Below are 14401 nucleotides of genomic sequence, written 5' to 3' on the forward strand. Positions count from 1 at the left end.
TGTCTGGGAATACATAATGATGGTATTTCAGTTCTGAAAAATTTTTACCCAGATAATGCCATTTAAGAATCAATGTTGATATTGGTGTATCTTATATGACATGAGTTTTTTTTTTTTTTTTGGTCCTGTTGTTCATGGTCATAAACTCTTATGTTGTATTTTGAATATCCAAAGAACTATATTCCATTTTATTACTAGGGATTAAGCTGTAGAAGTATTCTATACATCAGAGTTTCAATTTATATTGCATTCTACCATGCAAGTTCTGGAGCTGATGGGACATATAACATCATGCAGACTCCATAAGGAGTATCCAGCACTTCCTGGTACATAGCAGACACTAGCTCTTACTTATGCAATGTGTAAAACTATAGATACCATTCAAGATTTGTATTTCTGACATTGTATCTGACATCTACCTTTTGCTGTAGGTTTTATAAGGTTGCCTTATTAACACCAGATAATGAGAGACATCCCTTACCTGCTTAAATGGAGTGACTTGAAAATTCAAATTAACTTAATATTATCTATGCTCATTTGTGAAGTAGACATCAAGAAAAATGGGTATTGACCACCCATATAAGTCATCTCTGAGGAATAATTATAAAGATATGTTTATTCTAGATATGTTAAATGAGGGGAAAAAAGCTATATAAATATATTTCAATTCAATTTCCAAGCATGTTTAGCAAGTCTGCTAGTAAAAAAAATATATACATATATCAAACTGTAGGAATGAGATCAAAACAGAACTAATAATTTAATAGTAAAAAGTTAAATACCAGTATATATGAAATAATAGAAATTAACAGAATAAAACATTTTCATTTGTGCAAATACGTGAAGAAAGAAAACCAAAAAGTAACTGAATACCTTTATATTTCTTCCCAAGTCCTAAATCACCATTATAGAAGTTAGGTATTTTCCTTAATAAAAATATTTTATTTGAAAATGTGGATTCTAATTTCCCTTTCTCACCATCTGTTCCATGGCAAGCTGCCTGGATTACATAGAATTGTGTCTTTCACAGAGCAGAAATCATGCCATGACCTAATTAGCTTTTACAAATTGAGAAACAATAAGCTATATTGCTGCTTTGATGAAAAATATTTTTTTAAAATCCTATATACTTGATGATTATATTTAGCAATTAAATACTACCTTATTTTATTTTATTTTTATAGACTATTTTTACTGTCATCACTGGTGAACAAGACTAAAGAGGGACATGGGAAAGCAAAGATTAAAGAGAGCTTGAAAGAAAAGGGAAGTACAGACAAATAAGAGTTGGAAGGAAAAGTCTAATCCTATTTTAAAAATCACATTTTTTTTTAGAAGTACCATTTTCACTCTCATATAACAAAAAAAAAAAAAAAAGAGCTATGAGAAGGACCATTTAGAAGACAGGTTTAGAACACATGACCAATAAAAACAACGTTTTCTCGTTATGTGAACAAAATTGCATTGACTCTAACTGTAGAAGAGTATTTTAGTTTTTATAGTAATTTCCTAAACTCAACAATAATGAAAAACATACTTTTGAATAGCCCATAAAATAAGGTATATTTTCTTTAATAATCCACTATAAATTTCTTCACAATTTGGAGGCAAGCACAAATCTGTTGTTTCTCATTCTATATTTGATTTGACATTGTATATATGCTTTTTCAGGAACATTATAAAAAAAAAGTGAATAAGAATAAGATCCAAAACATAGAGTGTACCAGAAGAAGAGTTTTGTGAATAAAGGACTAGATTGTTTCTGGGTTGAAAAAGCATATATCATCCTCTTGTAAATCTATTCATTATGTTGACTGTTTTATAACAACTTTTCTGCAATTTATTTGACCATGGATGTCTTTTTTGAATTATAATGCATTGATAGAAAACCCACAGGAGCTCACATGATATAATGCTTTTTTCTAATAAAGTAGGTGTCCTAATGTCATCTTACAGATGGATTATAATTACTGCAAGAAATTATCTCAGTTGGAATTTATCAGTTAAACATTGTGGACCACAATCTATCCTAGATCTATACTCCACCTGCTCCCTGTAGCTCTTAGTGTTGAATTGTATGAACTATAACAATGGACTGTATTGCTCTCTGTGATTCTTCTGACTCATCTCTTTTAAGAACAACCACACATATGAGATAATATGAATAAACCTATTAACTACAAATTACTATGTAATATTGTATTAAGTAATCACATTTGAACTACAATGTTGTTAACCTGTTTCACAAATGCTTGTTGCCCTCCCTCCTCCCACCAATTTGTGATTTGCTCAAGAAATTAGTTTTTGCATTTCCCTAATATTCATAGTGCTTGATCTTTGACAGTGGTATTTATAAATCTAGAAATATTATCTTTATGGGTATGCTTGACTGAAAAATACAACTCAGGTTGAATTTTGGGTAATATCTCTTCACATGTAATATTTTAAAATTGTGGTTGCAGTTGTAATAAAAGGTAAATCCAGTGTTGAAATAATTTCAACATACATGTTAAATTATACATATGTATATATATATATATATACCTATACACACACATATATATATATATATAAAACATTTACACTCACTGTAAGAAAGTCATTTTAATAATAGTAATTGATCTTTTGGATTAGCAGTTAGGATTTCCACATTATTCTTCTATGATAACTCTGAATTCTTTATCCTTCTCCTGGCTGCATTCCAAGGTGAGGAATCCTATTCCCTTAAATCTTTAATGTAGTTTCAATTAGATGTCACATGCTTTTTTTACTTTCAGTCATGTACAGTTGTGTAGTGTTGAGCATTTTATTTCTGAGTATGTCACAGTAATCCCTTTGTTTGGTTTGTCTTTCAGGATATGCCTAAAAAAATATTATAAATCTTGTTAGAAGCTTCCAGATGAGAGATTATGAAACCATGAATGTCAATGTCAGAATCCATTATCAAGTGACTTAAAAGGATTATGTTTATTGTTGATGGGTTTAGCATTTATTGAACCATAGAGGAATTACAGTTTATATAAAATCCCCACTTCATCATCAGTTTGTCAATAAGCAAATGTACTTTTGTTGTCATCAGACTGTATACAATTTTCATTTCTGCTTATATTTTTCATGGTCAGATTAATGATAACATTTCTCCCTACAAGGATTTAGTATTTATGTATAAATTATACGGATGTTTGAGTCAGCAAATCCTTATTCAGATGTTTCAGATGCTGCCCACTGAAGCCTACAGGAAGTACCTTAACTAGTAGTGGAAATTACTCTCAAAGGAGGGGTTTCCTATGCACTACCAGAGTTTACTTGCTAGAAAGTGAAGGTGAGATTTCTCCAGGTTAAAATTAATTCTTCACAGCATTTTTTCACCTGTACAAGACACTTCCATCAGAGCTGCAAATTAAAACCTCAATACTAGGAATCTGCCCTGAAGAATCACTTCCATATAAATTAAATGATATATTTACAGTTTTTTTTTTTAAATTATGGGATCATTTGAAATAGCTAGCCACTGGAAATCCCTTAAATAATCATCTGTTGGTGGCTTGAAGAAAAATATATTTAAGCTACGTGTGAATAAATATAAATAAGAACATATTTAAAAGGAGGTATAATGCAGGCATAAAAATGAAGGTCTTTGCCAACTCATATGCAGTGATTTCCAAGATTTATTTTATATTTATGTATTTTGTTAAGTACAAAAGTAACATGTAATATGTTTATTATGCTGCTTTTTGTGAAATTAAAGAGTGATAGAAGCCTATATACACAATATACCCCCACCTTTAAATCTGGTCCAAATCCTATCTCTAGCACATGGTTCTTATATAATCCTCAGTAAGTTTCTGTCATTCTTTTTCCATAAATTAAAGTGGCTTAAGTAAAAATAATTTAAAAATGATTTTTGTTTTAAAATTCTGGAATATAATGATATTTTGAGGAGAATCTTGGCTAGTATAGAGGCAACCTAGAACTAAGAAAAAGTACAGACAGGATTTTATCCTCAGTATTCTTAGGAGAGCACCAAGGTTACAGGAAAAATAAATTTCTTTTAATTGTATGCAAAATAAATTATTCCAAAAATATTATATATGTCAAATAAATATTAAAATTGATTTTCTATTGTTGAATATTGGAAATCATCATAAGACCTAGCATTTTATTTTCATTTTTTTCCTCCCAAAACATCATATAAGAATGACTAGAATAGGAGTTCCCTTCGTGGCTCAGTGGTTAACGAATCCGACTAGGAACCATGAGGTTGTGGGTTCAATCGCTGGCCTCGCTCAGTGGATTAAAGATCCGGTGTTGCCGTGAGCTGTGGTGTAGGTTGCAGATGCGTCTCGGATCTGGCATTGTTGTGGCTGTGGTGTAGGCTGACAGGAACAGACCCCTAGCCTGGGAATCTCCATATGCTGCAGGTGCAGCCCTGGAAAAAGACAAAAAAAAAAAAAAAAAAAAAAAAAAGAATGACCAAAATAATCAGAATTCTGCAAATTGAGGTAAAGTTTCACATCAATAATACATTTTAAAAGTCATATATTCCTCTTTTATAAGATAATAGAAAACCCACAGAATATAGAGGAGAAAAATCAAATTTTGAGTTTTGAAAGAATTCTTTGGTGATTAAAACTGTTATGCAAACTTCACTCCAGTTTAAGAGAAGCTTAAGATCTATCAGGAATAAGACAAGTCTATAGCTTCAAAGCACGCCATGCAAACCTGAATACCAAGTGGAATGCACAATTGGAAGGAATGACCTTGGCAGAATAAAGGAGTACCTGATTTACCTGTCAATGTGGGTCAAGCCAAGAAACACAAGACACTCTTTTCAATTCCCAGAAGGTTTACTTCTCAAATAATTATTATCACACATCAAAATATGTTTTGCTATAATTGCTGCAAACTAAAATGTGAGTAATAACTTTAGCATAAATGTGCATCTAATCAATATTTTTAAATGAGAAGATTTTCATGTGTAGAGCCATGATTAAAAATCTATTCCTTATTCGTTACTTGTAGCAGACCATTTTCTAAGTGATACAAAGTCATCTTATTCAAATATTACATATTAATTATGTAATATTATCCTTAGTTCACAGATGAGTAAATTAAGTTTTAGGGAATTTAAATAATTCCCAAGGTCAGACAGGCAGTAAATAGAGCCAAAATTCAAATAGTTCATGACTCCAAAACCCAAGTACTTTAAAAAGATTTACTATGCTGAACACATTTATAGCATAATACATCATGGTCTAGCACAAAGGGATAGCCATTTTCTAAAGAACATTAGGAGAAAATTAGTGTTTCCTATTTAAGATTAAAAATTTTATTTTTAATTATAAAGTGTATCTCACACCCCTCCCCTCAGCTGTCTGGGCATATATCAGGAAATTTGTTAACTATTTTTTCTAAAATAAACAAAAATAATTTATTGATAATAATTAAAAATTACCTTAGCAAAATTATACAGATGCAAATTATACATTAACCTAAACGCCTACTCTACATAGAAACTCAAAGATGTAATAAATTTACCTATTTTTCTATAAACTTCCCATTAAGTGTCAGATAATAATGGATAATATATAACGATTTATATAAATTCCTCTTCATTTGGTTCTTTATAAATTCAAGTTCATGTCCTATGTGCTATATAGAATCTTCTATAGCTATCCAGCTCTTCCCCCAAGTACTAATGTCTTTTAGAGTCCTTTGATAAAGGTATGAATAGTCTCTAATCTTTAACTTTATAAAGGTCCACATTTGTCTTTTAATCATAACATCACTCTCTTGAAATAGACTTTATAAAGTCTAGCTTAGAATAAATTTTATTTGTCCAGCTATTCTGTGACTTAAATGTTTGTTTCTTTTCTATTTTTCTTCTGTGATCTGCATTTTTGTCATCCTTCATCAAAGAGAATGGTATTATCCCATTTCATCCAAAAGAAAGGTCATTTGTGTTTTAGGATATGAGCTAAAAATAAAATTCATTTTGTCATGATCCTCTGAGAAAAATCTGTACACCTCCTTACACCTTCCTCAAGTCCAGAGGAGCTTCAGGTGTTGGCTGCTGCCCCTCATTATTAAAGAACTAATATACCATGAGCCTCCCCAAATGACCATCCTCAGTAAAGTCAGAATGTGAATTAACACTAGAGGTGGTGCTTATAAGGGAGTATAAGGAAAGGACTCTCAAATAATAGGCATATATGAGTAACTAATTTGTTAGAAATTATTTAAAGAATCAATACTCGAATAAATTCATGAAATCTTTAGACTCTATGGAAGTACTGCCCCATAAAAACTATCTTTTTTTTTTTAATCTTTTTAGGGCTGTGTCTTTGGCATATGGAAATTCCCAAGTTAGGGGATTAATTGGAGCTACAGCTGCTGGCCTACTCCACAGCCACAATGTCTGTGATCTACACCACAGCTCACAGCAACACCAGATCCTTAACCCACTGAACAAGCCAAGGATCAAATCTGCATCCTCATGGATACTAGTTGGGTTTGTTTTTGCTGAGCCACAACAGGAACTATAAAGCTTTCTGTGGTGATGAGTTGTCCTATAGTATACTCTGTTCATTTGGTAGATACTAACCATGTGTGGTTTCATACATGACTAGAGTGACAGGAATTTCTAATATTATTTAATTATTATTAATTTAAATTTAAATAAAGCATATATGGCTATTGGATATGTTATTGGACAGTGACAACACTAGAGGTTCTTATAAATTACTTCACTAACTCTCAATTTACAGAGGTTATATATTTGTAAGTATTCTGAAAGACTCTGAATTATAGATATATATGGGGTATTAAAAATCTTTATTAAATATGATATTTATTTATTCATTTTCTTACAATGGCTACCTCTGTGGCCATGTATTCTTTAAATAAACATAAGGGGAAATTTCCTTCTAAAACACGTTATAATTTTTACATGAAAAAACACTTTTTTGTGTTTTTATGTATTGCATATGGAAACAAAAATAACAAAAAGTTACCAACAAAATCAGTTTGAAATAATAAACCTGATGTAGGCACTAACACATCTATTAACCATGCTATAATTGTATGCAATTGCAATCACTGAAATTTAATGTCTCTTGTCTTATACTCTCAGGATTTATGCTTCTGATAATAATCAAATATATTGTATATAGATCATGTGTAGCATGCAGACTAATTTTTCATGAATCAAATAAAGAAAGGTTGCCAAAGTGAGAGACAAACATTTGGACCTTAACTCACATTTTCAAAGAAAATGTCAGGATATATTAAACTTACGTGCCTGATCAATAGTAACATTTTTCTCTGTAGATATGTGATACTAATTGATAGCAGACACACATCAGACATAGAGGAGCCAAAAACAACAATTATTATCATAAAAATTCTTTAGAGACAATGGCTTAGGGGGAGCTAATGGAGCAGTTAATGTATTTGCTTGTCACTCCCTCCCTGAGCCAATTTGTAAGATCCCATCTGCTGGGCAGTTGGGATTTGCAGTGTCTTTCTACTAGCCTAAAGGTTAAGGAGAAGAAATAAAAAAAATAAATAAAATCATAAGAATTATGGCTTTTAAGTATGTCAGATCCATGGGTCCAGGAAAACATGAACACAAGTCTATTGCTACTAAGCAGGTATCTCATTCCTCCTTTTGGGGGGAAAATTACTAAAGAATATGCACCAGATCAGGGACAATTACACTAAAAACATCCTTATACATGGAAATAAGGGATATTATGGGTTCAATTGTGCCCCCTGTGTCAATGATGACATCCTAATTCCCAGTACCTCAAAATATAGCCCTATTTGGAAGTAGAGTCTTTAGAGTGTGGCCATTAGAATGGGCCCTAATCCAATATGATTGGGTCCTGATAAAAATGGGGAATTTGGACACAGAAATAGACACAAAGAGAGAAGACAACCTGAATGACAGAGCAAGTGCAAAATGAAGATTCATGTTATGCTGCCATAAATCAAGGTATATCTGAGGCTGCAAGAAGCTGCACAGGGCAAGGAAGTACCCTTTCCCAGCACATTCAGAAGGCACATGTCACTGCCTACACCTTAATAGTGGATTTTAGCCTCCAGAATTCTGAGACAGTAAGTCTTTTGTTATACAGAAGCCCTCAGATACTAATAAAGAAGTCAAGCCCAACTTCCCTATGGCCAAAGAAAAATGTTATACTTTTTGAATAGTAAACAAAACATAAACTAGGTTGTTCAAGATGCAAACATTAAATACTTTTGGAAGCAACTTTATCGAAAGCATATTTCAAACAATTTTCACTAGGAGTTACTTTGATTCTTCTCTTTGCTGTCATGTTTTTATGAAGCTTGCAAAAGGTATAATGGTTGTAGCCTGGTCTCTTGCTTACCCATGAATTAACCACCATGATTACATCTTTACCCTTGGAAATGCTAAAAAGAGTTAGCCTACCAGAATGATAGAGTGTAACTCATTTGTTTGGAGTATTTCAGGTAGAGTTGAATTATGCTGCTCTAGCCTATGGGCGCTTTCTAAAGATGGCAGAACAAGTGGTCCCTACTTAATGACGTCTCATCCAATCAGAGAAACAAGATGGTAAAAATGGAAGGAATAAGAGGAATTATGGCAATTTTAGCAGTCTTTAAGTTTTGAATATTCTCTAATGTCTCACATTCTAAATTATATCCCCTTGACCCCATGTAACTTTCTAGTTCTTGAACCATTTCTCTAGTGCTCTTCATAGTTAAACTAAAAAGACTATTTGCCAGCACATGCTGTCCCCACTTTCAAAATTCCAATTACTATATAATTGAATGCAATCAGGCCTGTGCCATGACAACTATTGAAACTATTTGTCAAAATCACAGTATTGTCAAGTAATCTTTCCTTATGATGGACAATAAAATATGGTAAGATTTAGTTCCCAATTAAATTAACAATCTCATTTCATCCCATTGTATTTCTCATTCCTTCAAATCAAATACACTGGACTCCTATTTGTTTTATCTAACATAAAAAAATTTCTCTTCTGTTTCTAAAATGGACTTCACATGGAGGCTCTTTCTCAGCTTTCAGATTTGGCTCATATGTCAGTCACTGCAGTGAGTCCTTACTAATCAATAGAAAATTGAAGGCCTTTTCTTTCTTCCTTTTCGTCATTGTTCTTTAATCATTTCCTTCCCTTTTACTACAACTTGCAGTTATATATTTGTTTTCTTATTAATATTTTATGACTCCTATTATATTGTAAACCACACAGGTTCAGAATGTACATTCTTTCAAAAAACAATATAACCCTAGTTCTTATCCCATTGGATGGTATATGATATAGTAATATTTATTTATTAAATAGGTATATGCTCTTTTCTTCTAGCTGCCATTAACTTATGTTAGTTCTATCAACTGCCATCTCTGTGTTGCTAAATTACAAATTTCACATTTGGAGGGAAGACAGTTCTATGTAATCTATTATCAAGCTGTGTGGTCAAAGGGTACAGTTCACGTAAAGGGGATGTGACCTACATGTTAGGTTCTTCTGGAGAAAAGAGAAATGTTGCTAGCCAGAAAGTGTCCAAAATGAGTGATAACAAATACAGTTTGGAAATTTTCTACAAGAAAAGATTAAATGTAGGTAAGGACCTACCCCTACCTTTAAAAATGACTATCTGGGAGTTCCCGTTGCGGCGCAGTGGTTAACGAATCCGACTAGGAACCACGAGGTTGCAGGTTCGGTCCCTGCCCTTGCTCAGTGGGTTAACGATCCGGTGTTGCCGTGAGCTCTGGTGTAGGTTGCAGATGTGGCTCGGATCTCGAGTTGCTGTGGCTCTGGCGTAGGCCGGTGGCTAAAGTTCCGATTCGACCCCTAGCCTGGGAACCTCCATATGCCGCTGGAACAGCCCAAGAAATTGCAAAAAGATAAAAAAAAAAAAAAAAAGAGTATCTGATGGAATATTTTTCTGAATATTAAGAATTACATGGTGAATAGAAATAACACTGCCCAAAATATACTGTGCTCATGTTTCAATTAGAAGTGCAAAAAAAGTAACTTTCTTCGCTCTCTAAAGATTTGTATCCTGTTATTGGTGATACAGGTGGAATTCATGAGGGAAGGAGAGGAATAGAACATTTACTTTCACTAATGAAAGGTCATAAAGGATGGAAATGTATCTAAGAGCAAACAGGCTCAGAACACTGCTTGATAGGGAGCAGAACCACCCTTTCTGTTTGCAGTTTCCCTGTAACTAAAGGTTTTTGTTTGTTTGTTTTGTTTGTTTCATGGTCCTTCCACCACCAACATACACAAACTTATATCTAAGTTTATGAGCAAACTCGTGGGACCCAGAGAGCATCCTACTTCCGTTCTTTTCTCTCTCAATCACTCCCTCTACTCACTCACTGGCTGGAAGGATTTTTCTGGCTTTCTCTAAGTTGGTGGATATTCTATTACACATCATAACCTGTACAATAATGATACATAGATAACATAAATATATATATAGTTGCAGACACAGTATGAAACCAGAAATGGTTTCATTTCAAATTCCTATTTTTGAAATTAAAAGCTTAATATTCAATGTTTTTATTGTTATTTCCCCAATATAATTATTTTCTACTGTACAGCATAGTGACCCAGTTACACATACATGTATACATTCTTTTTTTCTCCCATTATATGCTCCGTCATAAGTGACTAGACAAAGTTCTCAGTGCTAAATAGCAGGATCTCATTGTTAATCCATTCCAAAAGCAATAGTTTGCATCCATTAATCCCAAACTCCCAATCGATCCCACTCCCTCCCACTCCCCTTTCCCAGGCAACTACAAGTCTATTTGGCAAGTCCATGACTTTCTTTTCTGTGGAAATGTTCATATGTGCTATGTATTAGATTCCAGATATGTGATATCATGTGGTATCTGTCTTCCTCTTTCTGACTTACTTCACTCAGTATGAGACTCTCTAGATCAATCCATGTTGCTGCAAATGGCATTATTTGGTTCTTTTTTATGGCTGAGTAGTATTCCATTGTGTACATATATACCACATCTTCCTAATCCAATCGTCTGTTGGGGTTGTTTCCATGTCTTGGCTATTGTGAATAGTACTGCAATGAACATGAGGGTGCATGTGTTTTATGAAGGAAAGTTTTGTCCATATATATAATGAAGAGTGGGATTGCTGGATCATACAGTAGTTCTATGTATATTTTTCTAATGTACCTCTATCCTATTCTCCATAGTGGTCGTACCAACTTACATTCCTACCAACAGTGCAGGAGGGTTCCCTTTTCTCCACACCTCCTCTAGAAATTGTTATTTGTGGACTCATTAATGATGGTCAATGTGACTAGTGTGGGGTGATACCTCATAGTAGTTTTGGTTTGCATTTCTCTAATAATCAGGGATGTGCATTTTTTCATGTGCTTGTTGGCCATCTGTATCTCTTCCTTGGAGAAATTTCTTTTCAGGTCTTTTGCCCATTTTTCCATTAGGTTGTTGGCTTTTTTGCTGTTGAGTTGTATAAGTTGTTTGTACATTTTAAAGATAAAGCCCTTGTCACTTGCATCATTTGAAACTCTCTTCTCCCATTCTGTAAGTTGTCTTTTGGGTTTCCTTTGCTGTGCAAAAGCTTGTCAGTTTGATTAAGTCCCATTGGTTTATTTTTTCTTAATACTCAATGTTTTTGTCTCTGCATTCCAATTCTCCCTAAACCAGAGGGTATTTCTAATTGAATGTGAGTACAACATAAAAATATGTAAACCATACATTAATATATTTAAAAGATTTTACCTTTTAGTAAATATGTGCATTGTAGTTTTTAAAAAATTATAAAATTCAAGTTGATTTTTATCTTAATTTTTTCTTTAATATAAAATAGCTTTTTAAAATGTGTTCTATTGCAAGGTAAATAAAAAACATGAATCATTTACTCATTTTCTGTGTTACAATGAACACATCTGTTAGACTATGTTTTGACTACTTACATAGATCCATTCCTTATTGTAACTTGTTTATCCTGAGGGTATATCACTGACACATTTTGTTTTTAAAAGTGTATTTTGTTCAAACATTTTTTGAAAATCTTGCCATAAAGTAAGACTAGAGATATAACAAAATCTAATCAACTTTCTCGACTCTATAGCTTTATCCTCCATTTCCCTACATCTTGAAGGACCTATCCAGTAAGATCAGCTCTAACTGACACTTAACATAATCTAATAACCATTCATGGATCCTTCTGGACAGAAGTTCCCTCTTCTTTCATTGAATTCTTTACTATGCTTTACATTATTCATATGCTTCTTCATCAGCATAGCTTTGCAATATATTTAAATTCTACTCCCATTATTTTAGTAATAACATCTGCATGGAGCAAATGGTTTCATATCCTTCCATAGTGCCTAGCAAATACCACGTACTAAATACATGTTATACTTAATGGATTATATGCTTATTAAGCTACATATTTTAAATCTGTAACATTTTCCATTACATATTAATATGAATAGGAATTGTTTCAAATATGACACCTTTAATTTCTATTTAACTGCAAATTATTATTTCTAAACCTACAGTTATGAAATAGAGTTTTATAATTAAACTTTTACAGTTATCAAATTACTAAAAAAAGATATCAAGTAAATGCAATTGTTGGGATAATTGAGTTTTCAATAAGTAATTGCTAAACATTAAATAAATAAACACTAAATAAATACACTAATATTTAATTATATTTTAGAATGCATTCATTAAACTAGGTTCTAACTTACACTTAAAAATTAAAATAAGTGACAAATAACAGGTTACTTTATCTTCAAAACATCTTTAAGTGTATTATATTTATCTGAAATATGAAAATATGCCACCTGCCTTTGCTTTGTTGGAAACATTATGTATTAAAGAGAGTGAAATAGAAAAATATAATCCAAAATTTTATATTGAATACCTGTGTTGAAAATCTTATATAAGAGAAATTTAACAGGAGTAAAAGCAAAAGGGCAAATTCATAAATAAAAGGCACTTCTAGACCTAGAAGTTATAGTTGGCTTTTAAGATCAGTAATGCAAGGATTTAACCTTGCCACAACTGCATTTCAAGTTACATAATTACATTGTTTGAGTCCACATTTTCACCTTGGTAAGCATAATAAGGCCATGCAGATGCAGGCCAAAACCGGTAATTTCTGCATTCTGCTCTCTCTCACATTGATGATAATAAGATACGGCAGTGGAGCATGCATGAGCCTCCATTTAATTGTCAGTACAGTCTTTCATTTAAACTACAAAATAGTAGTGAACTTACAGATGTGGAAAGCATGCAAAATAGAAACGGTAAGTCTACTACCTTTAAAAACACCTCACGTAGAAAAGGTCACGCATTTAAAATCTGTTTCTAATACCCTCTCAAGAAGTCAAAACCAATAGAAAATACATGACTGGAAAAGATAACTGGACCTTTCTTTAACGAGAATGAAAACAGTTTGCAAAACCATCTTTAAATGAATAAATTTTAAAATTTTGAATATGTAGTATAGAATAATGTGAGAAGTCATTTTAACTTGAAATCAACTTGTACTACTTTATGCAGATTGCCTGTTAGATTCATAAATGTGTGTTAAATAGAACTGGGCTTCATTTTTAGTACAACACTACCAGTAAAACAAGTCTTAAAAGATAAGCTCTTGTTAAAATTAAGAATATAATAATGGCTCTAAATATTTTTTTCTTTAATGGATAATGTATTTCTCTTTCAAAATTCAAGAAGAATAAAAAAGGTTTCCACTTAGAAGTCTTGCACCATTTCTCCCTACTTCCCAAAACATAGAGATAACCTTTTGTTTAAAAAAAATTAATTTCTCATTTAAACTTCAAGAAAATACAAGAGCAAATTTGTCCTTAAAATATCATTAAATACTTTATATATTCTAAACCATTTTATGAAATTATATGGAAATCTGCATACCAACACACATAATATGTCTAGAATGTTACTTAAAAATAAATTAAAGCATTAGGAATAAGGATTAATCTGGTAATACTGGCTTAAGAGCAGGATTTAATAAGTTTCTTTTACTGCCTCCATCCTCTTTATATCCTCAATCTCTAAATACTGGAAAACTCAAGGTTCAGTCTGGGGGCCACTTCTCTTTCTATCTTACTTCTTATGTGATCTCATTTAAATTCTGCTAAGTTACACATTTAGATTGTCTGACAAGGTTTTCCTCATGAAACTTTACATTGGAATAGTTATCAGCATCTTTGAAATGTCCATATTACAAATTTTGGCCTGCACTCAACTAAGCTATATTCTCCTCCCAACCAACACCACCTCTAGCCTCACCCATTTCCATTTGTGCCAGTTCAATTCTTCTTGTTACTTAGGCTCTCATACTTTGCTGTT

General features: G+C 32.4%; 1 long non-coding RNA gene across 1 annotated transcript in view; it reads right to left on the minus strand.

The window, feature by feature from the left end:
• Window positions 1-736: 736 nt before the first annotated feature.
• The window catches only part of LOC110262157 (uncharacterized), a 42500-nt gene continuing 28835 nt past the window's right edge, over window positions 737-14401 (minus strand). Inside the window, exon 3 of the long non-coding RNA XR_014812979.1 lies at window positions 737-2862. This is a non-coding gene — a long non-coding RNA (uncharacterized LOC110262157). The remainder of the gene's footprint in view (window positions 2863-14401) is intronic.

This window comes from Sus scrofa, chromosome 8 (assembly GCF_054392235.1).
Source record: "Sus scrofa isolate SSC_HxYL_T2T_F1_AM1 chromosome 8, Sscrofa_HxYL_maternal_Yorkshire_Landrace_v2.0, whole genome shotgun sequence".
NCBI classification, from domain to species: domain Eukaryota; kingdom Metazoa; phylum Chordata; class Mammalia; order Artiodactyla; family Suidae; genus Sus; species Sus scrofa.